The sequence below is a fragment of the Rousettus aegyptiacus genome, unplaced genomic scaffold (assembly GCF_014176215.1).
Source record: "Rousettus aegyptiacus isolate mRouAeg1 unplaced genomic scaffold, mRouAeg1.p scaffold_m13_p_5, whole genome shotgun sequence".
NCBI classification, from domain to species: Eukaryota; Metazoa; Chordata; class Mammalia; order Chiroptera; family Pteropodidae; genus Rousettus; species Rousettus aegyptiacus.
Window position 1 is genome coordinate 97361668 of NW_023416308.1, and position 19038 is coordinate 97380705.

Genomic DNA, 19038 nt, shown 5'->3' on the forward strand with positions numbered 1-19038 from the left:
GAAGTCAGCCAGTCTACAGTATTTATTGTAGCAGCCCCAACTAAGACATCTGGATACCGACACAGAATTTTTTTGGCTGAAAATTATAATGGTAATGATGAGGAACGATGGCAACAATTTTCATTTAGAAGCCAGGTGCTGTGCGATGCCCATTACAGGGAGTGTTTTCATTTAACCTTTACAGCAAATAGGCCCTGTCTTGGTCCTATTTTACAATTGGGGAAACTGAGACTCAGGCAGATTAAACAATGTGGCAAAGGCGCAGGGCTAGTCAGGGGCTTCTGCCCCAAGCCGAATGCCCAGTGCCTGCTCTGTCTGCCGTCCGTCCGCCAGCTATACGACTTCCTCTTACACAGCACAACACACCCCGACATATGAGCAGATTCTGTCCTAATATGGGGAACACAGTGTTTTTAAGTCACTAATTACAACTACAAATTCAAGAACAAAATGTGGATTTTTCAAACACTGGTCCACCTGAAAACATGTCTTCATCTGGCTCAGAACAGTAGAAAGGAAATTATAGGCTATCGCAAACATAAGCATTTAATTCTTTATTCATGAAGAGGTGTTCATCTGATTAAACAAGATTTTATTTTTGTATTCAAACTTTGTCAAAGGAGAACAGATTCTACTGTCTTTCACTACTTTTCCAACCCATCAAAGCCAAGTTTTCTAATGCTTAATGCCCCACAAGTAGTTGCTAATGGCATTCATTGTTTCGTTAATTGTGCTTATCAGAAGTGCAGGTAACTTCAGATTTGCATGGCTAATGGGCCTTCTTTAAAGTGTGTGCCATTTCGGTTGGGTTTTAATGGTCTGTAATGTATTTTTCTGACTTTGGGTTGAGTTGATTGACTTAACTTTCAAAAAACCAGTCATGCCTCAGGCAAAACTACCATTTTTAGCTATAAACGAACGAGGGCATCACGTAAGTACATTTCAAGACCAATGTTTATATGTAAGTCTACTTAAAATGATGCCAAGATCTAATGACCTTGTAAAATTAACGTAATAGAATAATGTTCAGATTATCCCTTGCCGAAATGGCTAGCCCACTATTCAACCATAAAAATTACATAGTTTCTACACAATGAGAAATCCATTTAGTATTTACTATTTTTTCTCCCTCTGGGAATGAAGACTTATTACCTTGGTGGAGTATTTCATAGTTTACATTTCCCCATGATTTTTACAGGGTTGAGGTACCTATGGTACAGACCTAGTGGGTGACTTGCCCATCACCACCAGCTAGTATGTGGTTGAAAAGAGACTCTGAAATTCCAGTGATCTATTAACTTGGAATAATAACAAAGAGAAAATACCCTTTACCAAGTTACAGCTTCGGATTAGCACGGCCCAAATTCCACCCAGGTTTCTCTGTTGAGTGACACTGGTAAGATCTACCAAATGGTAAGACTAGAAATTAGTTCTCTCCCCCAAACTTTTCAATTAGCCAACTTAATCATTTAGTCCAGGAGTCAGCAAGCTACAACCCATGGGCAAAATCAGCCAACGTACATTTTTAGTAAGAAAATTTTACTAAAACACAACTACTTGCATTTGTTAAAATATTGTCTACGGTTATTTTTGAGCTACAGTAGTAGAATTTCAGAGTTGTGACAGACTCCATGTGGACTGCAAAGCCTAAAATATTTGCTTTCTGGACCTTTACAGGAAAGTTTGTGCACTTCTGATTTTGTCACTTAACAAAGATTTATGAAGCAAGATATATGTTAGATACTGTATTACTAATAATCATATTTGATATTTAGCAGCATCTACTACTACGCATCAGGGGTTTTTCCTGTATTATTATATTTAATCCTCTAAAGATCTCTATAGGGTGGGTGGGTGGGTGGGTGGGTGTGTGTGTGTGTGTGTGTGTGGTGTGCATGTATGTGCTTTTATCTTCTCCAAATTTTGCTCAAGGTCACTCATAAGCTTGGGACTGAATCTGGAGCCTGCTAAACCATGACTTTCTGCCCTTTGCTATGCATTAGTGTTTCTCAGACATTTGGGGGAAAACTTAAGACTTTGGAATGAGCACCCAAATAGAATGCTGAAGCCTCCAAGCCTTAGCTGGTCCCATACGGATATAGACCTTAACTTATAGATAACTTAAAGCAATACAAATAATGCTTAACTATAGGTTCAAATAAATTCTGTCCAGCTTACAGTTTTGCATCCATTCATAAATTCATTTCAACATTTTTTTATTCCATATAAACTTGAGTTTCTCCTAAGAACTTGTCATAACAAATGTCTTGGTTCCCTCATTAATTAATGAGTAAAATAAATAAAATTTTGACAAAGTGCTCATTTTAAATCTGTATGTCAGGATTTTAAAGAATTATTGTTAATTATTGTTATAGATGTTAACAAGATGCCATTTTTACCATCTCGAATCTCACATTTTACTTGGGAGGGCATCTATATCAAACTGTAATCAATGTGACCGACCATACATTATATATATCAAGAGAGAGAGTAAGAGAGAATATTTGAGGTAAGTTCACCAACCAGACAGCTAAGGTAATGTTATTCAACATAAAAGAAAAAGTATTTTAAAAAAATAGAGAGAGGTATGAAGGTGAGAGAGGTGAGTCAGAGTACCAAACTAACAAGAAGGTAATTCCCTGATATGTGCTGCATTTGTAAGGTGACCCACGTTTTCCTAAAGTTGTTGAAGCTTGTATCTCTCTACTTCACAGCTGTATTATCCAGATATCAATTTTCACAAAATCTGGATACCAAATCATTGTGACTACAGTTATGACTACTCACCCAGGTCAGGTACCCATCAGGCACAAGTGGTTAATTTATTCCAAATTTTATAAAAATAATTTAAAATGTTAAACAAGAATGACTGAGCCCAATGTACAGGCCACATTTTACAGAGGCCAAACTTCATGCAACGTACTTTAAACTTACATTCAGGTCAGTTCAGTCTGTCTGTCTATCTGTCTGTCTGTCTCTTTCTCCCCCCCCCCCCCCATCATTCACCCACAAAAATAACACACAAATCCAATTATACCCTGATTCTTATTCTGGCCAGATTTAATTTCTTTTAGCGCCTGGTTATATGTCATTTCTACATTCCTTTATTGGTCTCATAATAGTTCAGATATACAATTATCTTGTTCTATTTCAAATCAGCGACTTTCTTACATACTTTGGATAAGGAGAATAAACTTCAGATAATTCTCAGTTCTGCATCAACGTTTGCTAAAAGTTTATTAGAAAGTCTTCATCCACCGTGTCTGCATAATTCTGTCTGCTCCTTTTCACTCTTGCATACACCCATTCGAATGCTAAACTGCAGAGGACCGTTTTCTGGAGTGTGCATTCTGCAAAATCGCCTATCATAGTGCCTTACAGGTTTGCTAAGACTCAGGCACGTCAGCTATCTCTTTCTGCCAGAGCAACGATGAATAAGATGAAAAGGAGGTTAGATCACTTTAATTTTTTGGCAGGATGATAACTTCCTCAAAAAAGCCACCTCTTTTAAAAAACAAACAAACAAACAAACAAAAAACAAAAAACAAACAAACAAAAAAACCTTACAGGTACTACCAGTGCCCTACTCTCCGATATCATCCCACCTCCAGTCTCAGGAGATTCTGCTGTGTGATTGTTTCAAGCTCTCTTCCTCATGAAGAGATGAACACGTGACTACTGCCATCCATAAAGGCTGAAGTGAGTGTACTTAGCTAAAGGGCATTGCAATAATTTTTCTCTTCCACGTGAGAAAGTTAGCCTTGAAAATTCTCTGGCTCACTGCCTGTTTTTAAATCATCTTTTAGAGAGGGGTAGCCAAGGGCACATGTTAAGTTCGAACAAGTCTCCTTCTCAATCCCATATCAATTACTTTTTAAAATAACAACAAGAACAACAATAATAGTAATAATAAAAATAAGGTATATCTATCATGTCTTTAATTTGCTTTCAAGGCAGTGCTAAAGACTGGATACTTTAATAGGCAATGCCTCCAAATGCCCATTATGAAAAAGGAGCCCTGGCTGACAGATTAAACTTGATTACATCGGGGCTGGCACTGTTCTGTACAGACGTGATTCCTCTGGAATCTAGAATAAACGGTGGCCTGAGAAAGTTACCATAAAGGTTAACTACAAATCAGCTTCAGATTCCAAAGAAATCCTTATCTCTTTCACTCATGTTGTAGCATGCACAGTACTAGCAAACATAGTGAAAATCATAAGCTCGTTTCAATAACTGAAGTGGGTCTAGAATACAACTTCTCGTTCCTTGTCCTGACTCTTAACTGTTTGCTACAAGACCCACCACAGGGCTGTATTCCCATTATGGTCCGGCAGAGGGGATATGAGCCGGGAATTCTGAGGTGGGTTTGCCAAAGCAAAACTTCACTGAGTGCTATGGCAACCTAGCACACGGATAATTTTTATAAGCACCTGGCCTAAGAGGTATCGACAAGCTCACATGCATCTGGACTTGCTGTTTCCGTAGTTTGTCAGGCTGAAGTCATGGGCTTTTCTGTTCCTCTCCTTGCTCTCTGGTGAAAGAAGAAGCCTCAGGCCAGCCCGTCAGGGAATGCCCCGGTAACCAAAGGCACAGCCCTCACTTGGGAAAGGATGCAGTAAGACCTCCCGTAAGGTCCATTTCTGGGCTGGCCCTTTCCTGATGAGAGGGCACAAATCAGGTGAATCTGTGAATATTGCTGCTAGGTTTCTGGGTTAAAGTTTTTTTTTTGTTTTTTTTGTTTTTTTTTTTTTTCCACCAGAGATTAAGTCTAACTCACTCAACTTGTTCTCTGCAAACTGGATTCCTGTGGGAAAGTTGCAGTTATAACTCAAGCACTTTGCCCTTTCTGATTTGCCTACTGTTTCCTTCATCTTTTAACTTGTATATTGGTACAACCCTTTGCATTTTTCCAGAAAGCTGTTTCATATACAATCTGATTTCATCTTCATCTTATAGGCGAAAAAGGTAGTGTTTATTATTGCTACTGGAATCTAAGCTTCAGACTGACCTCCTCACATCCAGTGTCTGCGACAGAACTGGATCCAGGCTCATACTGCCCCACTCCTAGCAATAAAAACAAGGGCTACCGTCAGTGAACGCTACTTACTGTGCATCAGGCGCTGGGCCAGGCTCTTTGTGAGCACTACCTCATCTATTCCCCGCCAGAACCCTATAAGGTAGGTATTATTAATCCCATTTTACAGATGAAAAATACTGGGTTTATGAAGTTAAATAATTTCCCCAACGTCAGTGATGCCATAAACAGTGAAGTTTCAATTACAAAGAGAGTCTGCCTGACTCCTGGCTTAGTCACTGTTATACCGATGCCCAGTCCAATCCTTGTTTCTACACAAACCCAATGTTAAATGGAAGAAATATAGGTTTTCTCCAGATCTAAAGATTTAAAATATTAGCTATTACTTTTAAATACCTAACAAACTTTTGAAATTGTAGTTTTGCCCACTTTGATACCTTTCTACAGAAAACACTCTAAAACTATAAAATGCCATCTTTGGTCAGGTGTTTTCACTCGTCCAAATATCACTTGCTTCCATCCCTTAGCTCATTTCAAAGAAAAACAGATGTGCAATATAAATTCCTGCATGAAATTTACTAAAATCCCCAGAAAACTTTATGAGCATAAGAAGTTCTCAAGACAAACAGCACCAATTCAAATCCCAAATATATAGACAGACAACCTCTGGAATGTGGGCAAGTTACTGAACCTCAGGCTTTAGTTTTCTCATATTTATGCTAGGGATAAGAACACTTACCTCCCAGAGATGTCGTGATAAAGTAATGAGAATGCGCTGAGGACTAGACAATGATTATTGTTTTGCAGTTAATTCTATCCCTGCAAAATCTCCCAGGACTGCCCTAATTTTACTAGGCTGACAAACCTCGACTCCTCTCGTTAATGAAGTGTTCTGATACTGATTATAAAGCATCCTATACCCTAACTAGGAAACAACATATCATTTTGTAACTCATAATTCAATTCCGTCTCTTAAAATTATTATTCACTGGGTACTATTAAACTGTCAAGTCTTCTAGGTCACCTAAGTACTCATTTCAAATAAGTGTTATTTTACACATTTCAGTCAAAGAAGAGGCACCAGAATCACAATGGACAAGTCAATTTCCCTGATCCACAAAGGTGATTTTCCCCAGAATATGAGAAATTATTATTTTACTGTGAAAAAATGCCTTTTTTCCACCTAATTATAAAATATATATATGCTTACTAAAGTTACAGATAACTGACATTAGAATTAAGAACACGTGCATAAAAAGCAAAGAAAGATAAACCCATATTCACTTACCCAAAGATAGATACTAGTAACATTTTGGTAGCTTTCCATTTTGTCTTTTCACTATGCATTTTTAAAACATAATTGGGATCATTCTGCACTCAAAATGTTATATTCTGTTTTTTTTTTTTTCCTTTCCACTTAAACCATTATAACGTCAGCATTTTCGATGTTACTGCAGACTCTTTATAAACGTTTTCACTGGCTGCAGGATATTTCATGGGTTAGTGTTGTCATAATTTTCTTAACCGTTTCCCTTTGCTGAACTCCCCCAAAAGGCTTTTAAGCTGTCAAGCCCAGACAAGATTTCTAGACGCACAGCCTTAACAATGGGGCCTGCCTGTGGTCATGAACCGGGCCATTTGGGGAACGAGCTACATAACTTCTCACCATAAGTGAGAAACATCGTGGGTCCTGCTCTTTAAACACCAACAGACCAGGAGTTCAGGGATGTGTGAACCCCAAATGCCAGTAGTTCTGGGGACAATTACAGCAAGTCCTAGAAGATAAATAAAATAATGTTTTTCACCATCCCGGCCACCCACAGTGAGCAGAGAGAAGAGCACAAACAACTCCTCCACATTCGGAGCGTGTACTCCAGTGCAAACACAGGGCACAGATGTATCTGCTTTTCTCCTCTTCCCCTACACAGTTTATTTCCAAAAATCACTGTTCCATCACCACTCAACACCATTCGCCGCCGACTGCACCATAAAACCTATTTTTTTTAAGACATGTATCATGTTCGTTATATTTTCTTTCAGGAAAAAAAAAGGAAAAAAATTGTAACTGTGTGGTGACGGATAGTAACTAAACTTATTGTGGTAATAATTTTGTACTATATACATATATGAAATCATTAGGCTATATATCTAAAACTAACAATATTTTATGTCACATTTCAATTTAATAAATAAAAATATACGTAAAATATTTCCCAAGAAGAAAAAAACAGGGCTGGGGGAGAGAGAGGCAGAAGAAGCAAGTATTTTGAAAGGAAAAAAAATGAGGTAGATCTTGCTTATAGTCACAGAATTAACACTGCAGTCATAAAATATTATTATCAATGTTCACTCATTACCTTCACATTCATACATGACCATCATCTTAAGATTCAAAATTCACTGCCAGACCTTTCAATTTAGGAAGGGAGGCGTGGTCTCAAGAAACAACTTGTGAATTAATTATATTTGCATCTCCAACGGTTAAAATGAACAAACAAACAAGGATTTTTGTTTTAAGCAGTGAAAGGTTAAGCAAAGAGAAGACAACATTTGTGCATTTGCAGACACAGTAGCTAGAATTTAGAACATTTTCATTGTTCCCGTTAAAACCAAGATTGAAAAACAGGAAAGAAGTTACAACCTCAAGCTGAAAGTCAGGACGGCCTAGTGGAAAAGAATGGGCTTTGTCACAAGAAAAGCTGGGTTCCAATTCTGATTCAAGCCTCATGAAGGAGGGATAGCCAATTCAGAGATTTCTTTGAGTATTAAATATAGTATCTACAACTCCAAGCACCATCTCCTGGCATAGAGCAAGTATGTCTTCTGTTGTAAGGATTTCTGTATTATTAACAAGAGAAGTCTACATTGTCATATGGAAGCTGCTGGTATTCAGATTGCACTGGCAATTTATGAGTGCAGATAATCATAAGGTCAAGAACCCAGAGATTAAAAAATTGAGGACTACTGCTTCTCTTTCTTTTCTTTTCCTTTTCCTTTTTTTCCCCCTTCTTTAACCGTTTAAAGCAAACTAGGAACTAGGGGAAAAAAGCATATCCTGCCTAGACCTCTTGGCTTGTCTTGGGACAGTTTGCCCAACACTGGGTCCTCCTTACACTTTATAAATTTCCCAGTAACTACAGAGCAGTGATCCCTGCCCCCATGTCGGTCCCTTACCCAGGGCTACAGTAGCTTTACGTCCACAACTCAGCTCACTCCCAGGACAGACTTCTGAACTAACCATGACCAACTCTGACCATAGATAGCATTCAAAAAATCCTAATCCATGCCTTAAGCCATTCAGACATCTCCCTCTGCTTTGCCTTTCACTTCAATTCTAGTAAACGTGCCCCCTTCTCGCTCTAAGCCTTCATAACCTACCACAATTCCAGGCACTGCAATCCATTGGACCTTGCCCTGGTTCCTTTAAAGCTAAGCTTTGATTTTTAAACTTCTGCCCCCAAACTCAAGAATATACACTACAGATCTGCTACATGTTGCCACGCTTTGGGGTCAGCGGGCCGAAGCCTAACATCACCTGCCAGCCTCCCTGACATTGACTGGTTCACTGGTACACAGCTCCACACAGACACGGGATCTCTTGTCCTTTTAAGACCTGCAGCTCACATCAACCCCAAATGCAAACAGTCTCCGGGACTCCACAGGAATGTTGGACTGAAAGATCTGGTCTCCTCCATCATTTCCTAGATGCCATTGTATACAACAGCAGAATTATCATCACCTATTTAACTCATCCAAGAGGACAATCATTCTCACTCAACTGCTTACTGTTTTTTTTTTTTTTTTTAAGGTTGGATTTTTCTTCTTCCTGCCCACAGGAACGACCTCAGTCCTGGTCCGCTGAATCAGTCATTTAGCCGTAACTCATGTCACTCAGGAGCCAGGTCACTCCAAAGACCGCCTCGATATGGTCACTTTCTTGCTTTAGTGACATCAACGGATATACTGATTCACAGATGTTTAGCACCAGAAAGCAGTTTTGGGGACCTACTCTCTATCTTACAGATAAGGAAACAAGGCTCAGATATTGAGAGAGTTGTCTAATATCAAAGCGTGAGTCAGTGGCCATTCTGAAACTAGAAGCTCCCAGACCTGGAATCTCTCAGGCCACTGACATCATCTTAGATAAATGTGTCCATGAACTAGTGAAAGAAATAAATTCTTTCACACTTCTTTGGAATCTCAAATTCTTCACTCTAGTCAGTAAAGGGCCTAGGCTCCACATCATTATTTCATACTTCCATACTGATGTGTTCTTTTCAGGAAATTTCTTTCTTCCACAGACCCTCAAATGTACCCCCAGGTAGAAAAAAAATCGTTTTCTTTCAAAATTTTCACACTGTTTCGGGTGTTTAGCTGAAGGGGTTAAAAGTCTTGCATGGAATCTCATGACCAGTGAGTATGATGTTTCCAGGTGTAACTCTCCCCTGAATTATCATCCCACCCCAGTGGCCCTGGAGTGAAAAGTTCAGGAACTAACACAAGGAATTCTGAGTAACTTTGGTCTACAATCTTAGAATGCTTGACATGTGAGGATTCCTGGAGACCACCTGCTTTAACCACTCTTAGTTTCATTTTACGGATGAGGAAGCTAAGACCTACACCATCTGATTCTCAATCCAATATGATTTCTCCATGCATCCTCGCAGCCTCCTAAGAATAAATTCCTACATGTTTCTGTTTTTATGTGAGTGAAAAAGTCATCTTGGGTCATGCTTCTCTATAGAGCCTCAATCAGTGGAACTGTTCCAAAAATATGTTTGTGGATCTGGACTGCATTTACTTGATGCTTCTTCATGACTTCAGCTCCATGTGTTTTTTTCATGGACAAGAAAACAGTCAAAGTCCAAATCGTTAAGCCATGGGACTACTGGTGCCTCCTTGACAGAATAGCAAAACCCATAGACTCAGGCAAACTTATGTTTCACTGACCAACTGTGAAACCCAGGTCACTTTGGGCAGCCTCTTTTAGCCTTGGTTTTCTTATCTTCAAAATGGGAATGCTACTATACTTCCAAATTATGGTGAAAATTAAATAAGAACATACTAAAACAGTTAGCACTTAGCTCGGTACATAACAAGCAGTCAGTAGACGGCAGCCATTATTTTGTTATTTCTGTGGATTCTGTCTGGTTCTGTCTGGCTTGCCTCTTTTTACCTGGTTTCCTCGGTCTGACTTAGCCTCTATGCCCTGCATTCTGGAAGATTTAAGATGTCCTAAAGAAAAGAGTAAAAGGGTTTTCCCAAAAGTAGTGCTTAACCAAGGTAAAACAATAAAATGAGGGAAAATACATCAGAATGGAAAAATAATCAAAATAGTAAGGGTTAGTTTTATACTCTAGGCTAGGGCAAATGTTCTATCCAGGCTAACACAGATCATTAGTGGGCATTACATTGAACCATTTTCCCCATAATAAAAGTTATGGCATTATCATTTCGATTTGCTAAATGGTCCCAGACTCAGGCAGTTTGCTTACCTGGAACACAGCAGGAATTCAATAAATATTTGAATTAGTGAATAAATAAAAAATGACCGTGACAAATAAGAAAATACATAACAGAATTCTGACACAGTTATATTTGCTTTTCTATTTATAAGGCTAAGTAAGTTTTAAAATATTACTATCTTAACTAGAAATATCAATCCAAGCTTTTTTGTTGGAGACAATGTATAATTTCATATAATCAAAATATAAGATTTTAAATGTATCTTCGGAAATGTATATTTTCATTTATCTGTGATTCCTGATAACCCAAGGGCATCTATAATAGCAAGACCAATTATCAGCTTTCATGACAGTATAAAAACTGAGGTATAATTCAGGTTTATTTGGAAATATTCTTCCTCAGTTATTGGGAGATTTAACAGATATACGTAGCCACACCATCTATTACAATTGTTCGTTTCCTTTAAAAAAAAGAATGGCTACTTGTTAAGTAATCAATTAGTAAACATCTCTAATCAGCCATCTTAGTCACCTGAACAACAGAATGTGCAATTATTTCAGTCTCAAAGCTGACAGACCGCATTTCCCACTTGCATAGGATCATTTGGATCAACTGTTATCAACCTTGCAGTAGTCAGTCCAATACCTTTGTGGACAAGCAGAAAGTTGATGTAGTATGATGACAATAAGTCGAAATATACATGACTATGTATATATTCATGGCAGTGACCATGAGGGCAGCCTATCCAAAGACGACGTTTAGCCTGGTGAAATCTAAAGTGTCCAGTAACTAGAGTAAGAAAGTGAAAGGTGAAAATTCGCTAATGAATGGTACTCCTTGGGCATGTTGAACTGGCACCATTAGGGCCTCTCCAGGAAGGTGTGAATGAGTACATGGGCGGAGATGATTTCTGTAGCTGGAACATACAGAGAACTCTTTCCTTATGTGCCCATGGACACGCTCCAAAGACAACGCCTAAAGAAATTGTTTCAGAATTTATCTCGGCAGTATAGGTAGGCTAGGAATAGGTGGTAACACCACCGAACAGAACACACACACATATGTGTACATGCATGTATGTATTTTGTTATTATTTTATTTATTCTGGTGAATTTATTAAAAAGAAACAAGAAATCTGGATCAGTACAGTTTACAGTCACACTTCAAGCCTGACAGACTTTCTCAGGCTGAACTTTTGGGGTCATCCTTTATCCTTCTCTTTCCTCCAAAGCTAAAGTTAAGCTATTCCCAGATAAAAGCTGTCTTTCTTATATGTACATTATAAATTGCTTTTGCCTCTCTTTTTCTTTTTACTTCCTTCTTTCCTCCCTCCCTCCTTCCTTGTTTCTTTTCTTCTTCTTTTCATTTTTCCTAGCTGGTAACAAACCAAAATGTGAAGAGAAAAAAACAAAAGCATAAAAATGCTTTACAGTCACAACCAATTCTTTTCAAAGAGTTAGCAAACCTGGTCCTCCTCATTTGGACAATTACAGTCAAATGAAGGATCTAGTTTCAAAGTGCAGCTGCTCATTTGAAGTGGGATAGGCATGGTTAATTTTTCCAATGAGAAAATGGTGATGAATGGAATAGCAAATAAAGATATCTTTAAAGCTAGACTAAAAGAAATTATTTTAACTCAAGAAGGTTGTCAATTTGGAAATATTATCCAGAGAATTTTCAAATCACAGAGAGGAGCTTTCGGAAAACCTTAAGTGACTACAAATGAAAACTGTGCCTTGGAGATGTTTAAATAAAAGTCACAGTAGTCACACAAGCAACTCTAAACCCTGCAACATCCAGCTGCAGAGGACTCTTAGGGAGGCCACTGGGATCCCAACCCACACAATTATCTTCTTTGTAACCCACATAGCAATAGTAACAAAGGCCTCTACAATTTTTATTAATAAAAGTTTACTGCAGATTGTGATAATATTTAAATTCTTATGACTTTGGAATATCATTTTGCAGACTAAAACAAATGATCTTTAAAACTACATCCCGTACTGGTCACACAAGTATGTTTCTTTTGTGAATATTCATTCAGTCGAATATGGTTAATTTGTACACTTCTCTGCATGTATGTTATGTTTCAAGTTTACTAATTCAAAAGAAGTTATACACAATCACCTCCTTCCATATAAAGTGTTTCTCCTAGATACAGCTGTTTGAATAATATGATAACACAAAACTGCACATCTCCTTCAAAGCCTTATTGAAAAAAACTGCAGGCTATTTAGGAACGTTACTTTTTCTTTTGTGCTTAGTATCCTTAAGTATTTTCTTTAGATGGAAAGACAAGAAATCTGCCTTCTCGTATTTTAATTTCCCATTCATCACATTTAATTCTTTCCATTTCTCTCAACTAACACCTTTACAAATAACCAAAGATCGTCACTGGTTGGTGTATCACTGTAACTGGTATGTTTCTTCTTTTCGAAAGTAGTCTTCACATTTATCAAAGGACAGAATCAGCACTATAGCTGCCTGCTGCCTTGTGGGATTTTATCAATAATGTAGTTAATAAACAGAGGTTTTGTGGATAACCACACTGTGTTACAGGTTATCTAAGAACTCATACCTTCCCTTTGACTTCCATCTTAAAAATTCATGAATTAAGAAAACCTCACTGGAGGGTGGAACTGATCTGTGAAATTGAACATTCTCATTTGTCACTGAAATTACTAACTTTTGAAGTCAGCAATTATTATTGTTGTGTTAAATTATTTATTTTCAAAGAAATAGCAGGGGAATCTCGAATTGATGTTTAAGGCATCTGCCTTAAGGGTATTTTTAAAATATAGCCATAAAGATATGTATTTTATATTGATCACTCAAAACATGGCGAGGAACTGAAGTTTTTTGTTTATTTGTTTTATGTAAACCATTTTCTGTAGCCAACTGCCTGAAAAGCTTCAGATTGCTTTATGCTTTCAACCAACAGTGACTGGCATTTACTCTTAGTAAGCAGAAGTTGTCACAAACGACAGAAAGTGATTAGCAATCACTTGCTACACGACAGGAGATAGTCTTAAAACTCCCATTTACCCCCTACTGAACCAATATCTTAGCTCATTTTAGAGAACGCAAACGAGTATTTCTCCAGCAACTAACATAAGTGAAAATATGAGCCCCAGCTCTGTAGAATGCAACAAATTTGGTCACAAAGGAAAATGAAAGCAAGCACCCTAACACTAACTCAAGACACTTTAGTTGGAGAAAAACAGCCTGCATCCCATAACATTTTATGATAGCAAATGAGATGCAGGCAATGTAATTTCACTTATGTGATTCACTTACAAGCAATGCAAATGCAATCTTGCTGATTACACTTAAAACAAAAGACTGAATCTGCTTATTTGTAAGCAGACCCTAGTCATGCAAACATCATGCTACCCCCCAGTGGGTGTAGAACAAAAAGAAAATCTGGCTGAAGACCTTTTTTTCATTCTCACAGAAAGAAAAACAATGTTAAGATGAACCCTGGGTTGACCCAATATGCTTAATAATGTAGCTTCTCAGTGTCCTCAATAGAAAACAAGGGTCAAATGTGGGAGTAATGTTAGTTGAGGTGTTCAACCCATGTGTAAACAACGTCCAATGTTTTATTTGTTTTTTAGATGGTCATAAGAAGTGTTCAGTAAGCACTTCCATCTACGTTTAATTTTAAACCATCATTTACTTGTGGGTGTGTGTGCATGTGTACACACACAGACTGGTGTATAGACAATAGAGATGTATAATTTCTACAGCGAAATGTAGCCTGCTGCAACCAATACAGTCATGAACCGCACTCCTCACAATGCATATTCTATGAACTTCACTGCCATGTAAGTTGGAGTCTTGAGTGTTCCGGAACTACTGATTTTAATCATTACCATAAACTAGAACTTTTATTGGTTGCTTTTTCTATTATGAAGTTCAACAGAACTCAATGTGAAAGTTGCTGTCCAATGCCATCTCTAAACTTGCCAGAAAAGCAAAGCTGGAAAAATTCTACTTCCTGCGATGCTTAGTTTTTAAGGATCTAACAGGTACTTCTGGCCCATGATCAGCAAGTGAACCAATGCCCAGCTGCCAGCCATTGCACCAACACCCGAGGCATTTGGCTAGAATCTCTCTGATAGCTAGATCTGTAGCACCCTAGGCCAAAGCCAACGTGGGCCCAGCTGCAGTTTTAACAATAAAGAAGTTTAATGGGATACCTCACACCTTCCACAGAGCATTTTCCAAGAGGGAAATTGCATATGACTGGAAATCCTTCTTGTGGATTGACTTGCGGCCCTAGGGTTTCTCAATCTTAATGAAGAAGGCACACGTCTACCCAGAGATGCCAGTACCAATTATAGATAACAAAAGCTATTTTCTATGCAATAACAACACTTCTTTTTGGTCAGAGACATTATTTCCAAGTAGTAGCCTCTATGAACTTCTCAAACTTCTCAAAGTTCTCAAGAACTTTGTTTTTGATATTCAACCACAGTCATGTCTCAGAACGGTTCTCAAGTTTAACTTGTTAAAATTAATTGTGTTGAAGAATCCAACCTTCTATCTTTATGTTTCCAAATGGAAAAGACCTAGAAGCTTAGTGCAGGTTCGCTCATTTCCACACAGCACAAGCAGTGGGCCAGAAACCATTTCACTTGTTTGGAATGTGAGCCATTATCCAAGCCCACGGCATATGGTTGCACACTCCTCGACTCCCACATCCCAGGAAAAATCCAACTGCTATACAAGTGTGCATAGTCTCTGAGCAGGAAATGGCAGTGGCTTCTGGACCCCAGGGTTCCAGAAGCAACTGCCAGACTTGACAGGAACCAAGGGACACAAGCGTGGTAAGAACAGGAGGAAAGAGTATGAAATGAATGCAGAGTGTGATCCTCCAGGGTAAGACAATAGCTGCTCCTGTTTATTTTATAAATGTTTTCCATTGCATGGCACCCCGTACAGACAGCATACCTTTTTTCACCTTTGGGACAAGAATCAGACCTTAAGACACTTTGACTGACCTAGAGTTTGTCTACAGAGAAAAATCAGGAAATAAAATTGGAAAGGAATTTAACAGAGTTAAGTCCGATATGAGAAAAAAAGTCTTATTTTAGACGTGTGCTTGAAGACATTCCCCCTTGTTTCTCTTACTCGGTTAGGATTTATTAACTGCCCCCAAAACTGTACGTTCCACAAGCATTTCTGCTCATTAAGGATCAAAAAGAGATACACATTATACTGTAAACCAGCAGTTCTGTGTGACCTTTATCGGGTCACTCAACCTCTCTGGGTGGCCAGTTGGACACAGCAAAATTTTCTACATGTGTTTCCCCCACAATGAGCACCAAAACACAAAAATACACCTTGATATTCTATTAATAATCGTGCACACACGATTATTTTATTAAATATTATTTAATTCAGGCACATCTGATTGTCTCCCTAAATAGGCAAAACACCCTAGCAGATGAAGACTGCATGGTTTATAGTTATATATTATTCTGATTGCTAGACCTAAGAAGACATTCATGTATTCATTCCATCATCGATAACTTTTTTTGTGTGTGTGGAAGACACTGTGTATGTACTGGGGATAAAACGATAGGCAAAACAGCCATGATCCCTACCCCCAATGCTACTTCCAGTAAATACTTATTGATTCATTGACGGAAACATTTTCAGTGGGCCCCCAGACCTCCCGCTCATCTTCCTCACATCCTCACTATTCTACAGATGGTTTCTGAGACTCCCATCAAGCCAAACAGCTCTTTCCTTTATTCAAATATTTTAGAAGTTCTCATTTCCTACTAAAGGTATCATAGGACTATAGAATCATACAGGAGGCCCCAATCACTTAATGCCAAAATATGAGAGCTGACAACAAAGCCTCCTTCAGATATTGATGAGTGACAGGACGTAGCGGGTATTGTCGGCACACCGTAAGGAAGGACAACCGAAGCGAGCAACGCGGGCAATAACTAGTGTCTGGGTGAACACGATAACAACAGTGACGACTCCCTAAAGAGGAGGAGAATATCGGAAGTTTAAAGAGAAGTCACCATGAGGACAAAAATGGCAGAAGAAATACGCAAGGGCAGCTGTCGATTTGTGCATTTAATTACCGAGCCCATGGGCACTGCAGAGGATTCAAGATCAACCAGCATCAGCCCTGCCCTGACGGAGCTTCTAGTCTAGGAAGAGACATATTGACATCTTGGCTATCTCCCCTTGTATTGCACATATAACTTTCAAAGTGAAGGTAACTGGGCTGGGACATTTGCGAATTTAAGTCACGTGATACTGCATAAGGCTGCTCTTTTAATCTTTCTCCTATATGAAGCATTGTTCTGGGACTAGGCTCTGAGAAACAACTGGGGAAGGAGATGGATGTTACAGACACTTTCTTTTCTACCCTGGCCAGAGGAAAGCTGCTTCGCTCTTTCTATTTCTTACCCTTTCCCTAAGATCCCATGGTTCTTTCCCTGGGTTATGTGGACCAGAAAGATACACATCTACTAAGTATTTTATATCTTTAATGGCTTTTCCCAATTCATTCCAAGTAATTATTCCTGACGTTGCCGGCCTTCAGGCTCATGTGCGTGTCCACTCAAGCACACATATACTTATGAACTCAGTCTCTGAATGTGCCATACCTCGTCATCCCCAGCTGTCCTAGAAGGTGCTCTACCTCCAATAATAATGATACCAATGTGCGCAAACATTCTGATAGGTCTTCATGTGTCCCAGGAAATGTTCTAGGTACTATACATAAATCAACCAATTTAACACTCCTAACAGTTTCATGAGTAGGTACTATTTTCCCCATTCCTTTGTAGATGAGAACACAGAGAGGTTAAGTAACTTGTCCAAGTCACACAGTGAGCAAGACGCAGACCAAGACTTGAACCCTGGCAACCTGGTTATAGAATCCATGTTCTTAAACACTACATGCTACTGTTCTCTCCCTTCTCACAGTGAAGCTGAGGAATATATTCCAGACACTTAGGCATTTATTCCAAAACTATTTATCAAAGCCTTGTGTGTTAATGTCGACTACGTTTTCTTAATTTACTAATTGTTAACACTCATTTTTAAAATCTAACTAAGATCAAAAAGAGGGAGAATGGTAGAAATAAATGTCCCCAACTCTATGTGCACTGAATGTGCTCAGAGCCCCCTAATCTGACTCCATATGTGAGCAAACAAGATACATAAATCTGAGTAGATTGGTTGTTCATATAAACAATTCAAAGCCTTATCATGCCTCTCTGAACTGACTCCAATTCATCAAAAATGTAGGAGCAGGTTAGATATGGCACCCTCCATTAACTGAAACACACCAATAAATTTCCAAAATGTAGGACTCAGCACCAAAAAAAAAAAAAAAAAATTATTTATATAGATGGAGAAATCCCTCCATCTACTGCAGAACTCCATGCAGCTTGCGTCTCCTCGGTGCAGTCTGGAATCATGCATAATGCAACACCGCAACTGCTAACAGCAGGCGCGCACCAGATAATTTACACTTGTTTTTATGGACACGAGGAACTGATCTTTGAAGCTGTCCCTAATGAGATTCCGCTTGGCCCTAACAGCATCCTGAGAGAGTGTTCCGGTTTTCTACTTGGCATCCGGTGCATATTTATAATGCAGAATACAAGCTCATTTAAATTGCACATGTGGATTTTGGTGTCTTCCCTATTTTAAAGAAAGATTTTCACGTGCTAAGGAACAGTGACTTCTCAATTACTGAACTATCCTTTACCTAAACAATGTCACTGCCAGTCGCTATGGGTACTTATCAGAGAGGAAAGTCCATCAAAGGGCTTCAACCTATAGCCTAGTATCGCCCCAATTCTAGTCTGGCACTCAAATTCAGAAACTCAGCCAGGTCCTCAGCCAAGGGACATCTCTGGAAAGCTTAATTTTGCAACACCTTCCTTAACAAACACAGTCACAAGGACAGTTAGGGAGAAAACCTGAAGTCTGCCACCTAAATTAAAAGTTTCCTGCCCCAAAGTGTCTGCAATGCAAATCTCTCTTTTTTATTATATACGCTCTTTTAAGTTCTGCTTCATGTAAAATTCTGAAGCTTGGCACTTTATACAGAATTGTTTTTTTCATTTGGTTTTCAAGAGGTTTATAGTCGTTCATAATTGCAACTTCAATACACACTACCTTTAAATTTCACGTGTATTACTTTTAAATCAAGAAATTTTTAAAGGTTTTCAATCACTATATAACAACAGTGTTGTTATGATGGCATTATCTGTACTTCACCTAAATCACATATTTCTGTAAAAAGTTATTCTGTAAGAGCTTAAAGAGTTAACTGTTTCAAAAGAAAAAAAATTATTAAAAACATGTGAGTACAGAATAAAATTGGTTCACCTCATACAAAATGCATGATTCTTATGATAACAGATGACCCATTTTCATGGTCTTCATTTTAGGTAAGCTCACATATTGGGGGTAGTTGTGAGACTCCTGGTAATCGGGCTCAACTGTATCCTAATTAATTTCATGCTTCTCACCAATAATTGCTAACT

General features: G+C 38.5%; 1 protein-coding gene across 5 annotated transcripts in view; it reads right to left on the reverse strand.

Annotated features, from left to right (window-relative positions):
• MPPED2 (metallophosphoesterase domain containing 2) overlaps window positions 1–19038 on the reverse strand; it is a 156984-nt gene that overhangs the window by 119709 nt on the left and 18237 nt on the right. The gene's annotated exons all lie outside the window — the stretch shown is intronic.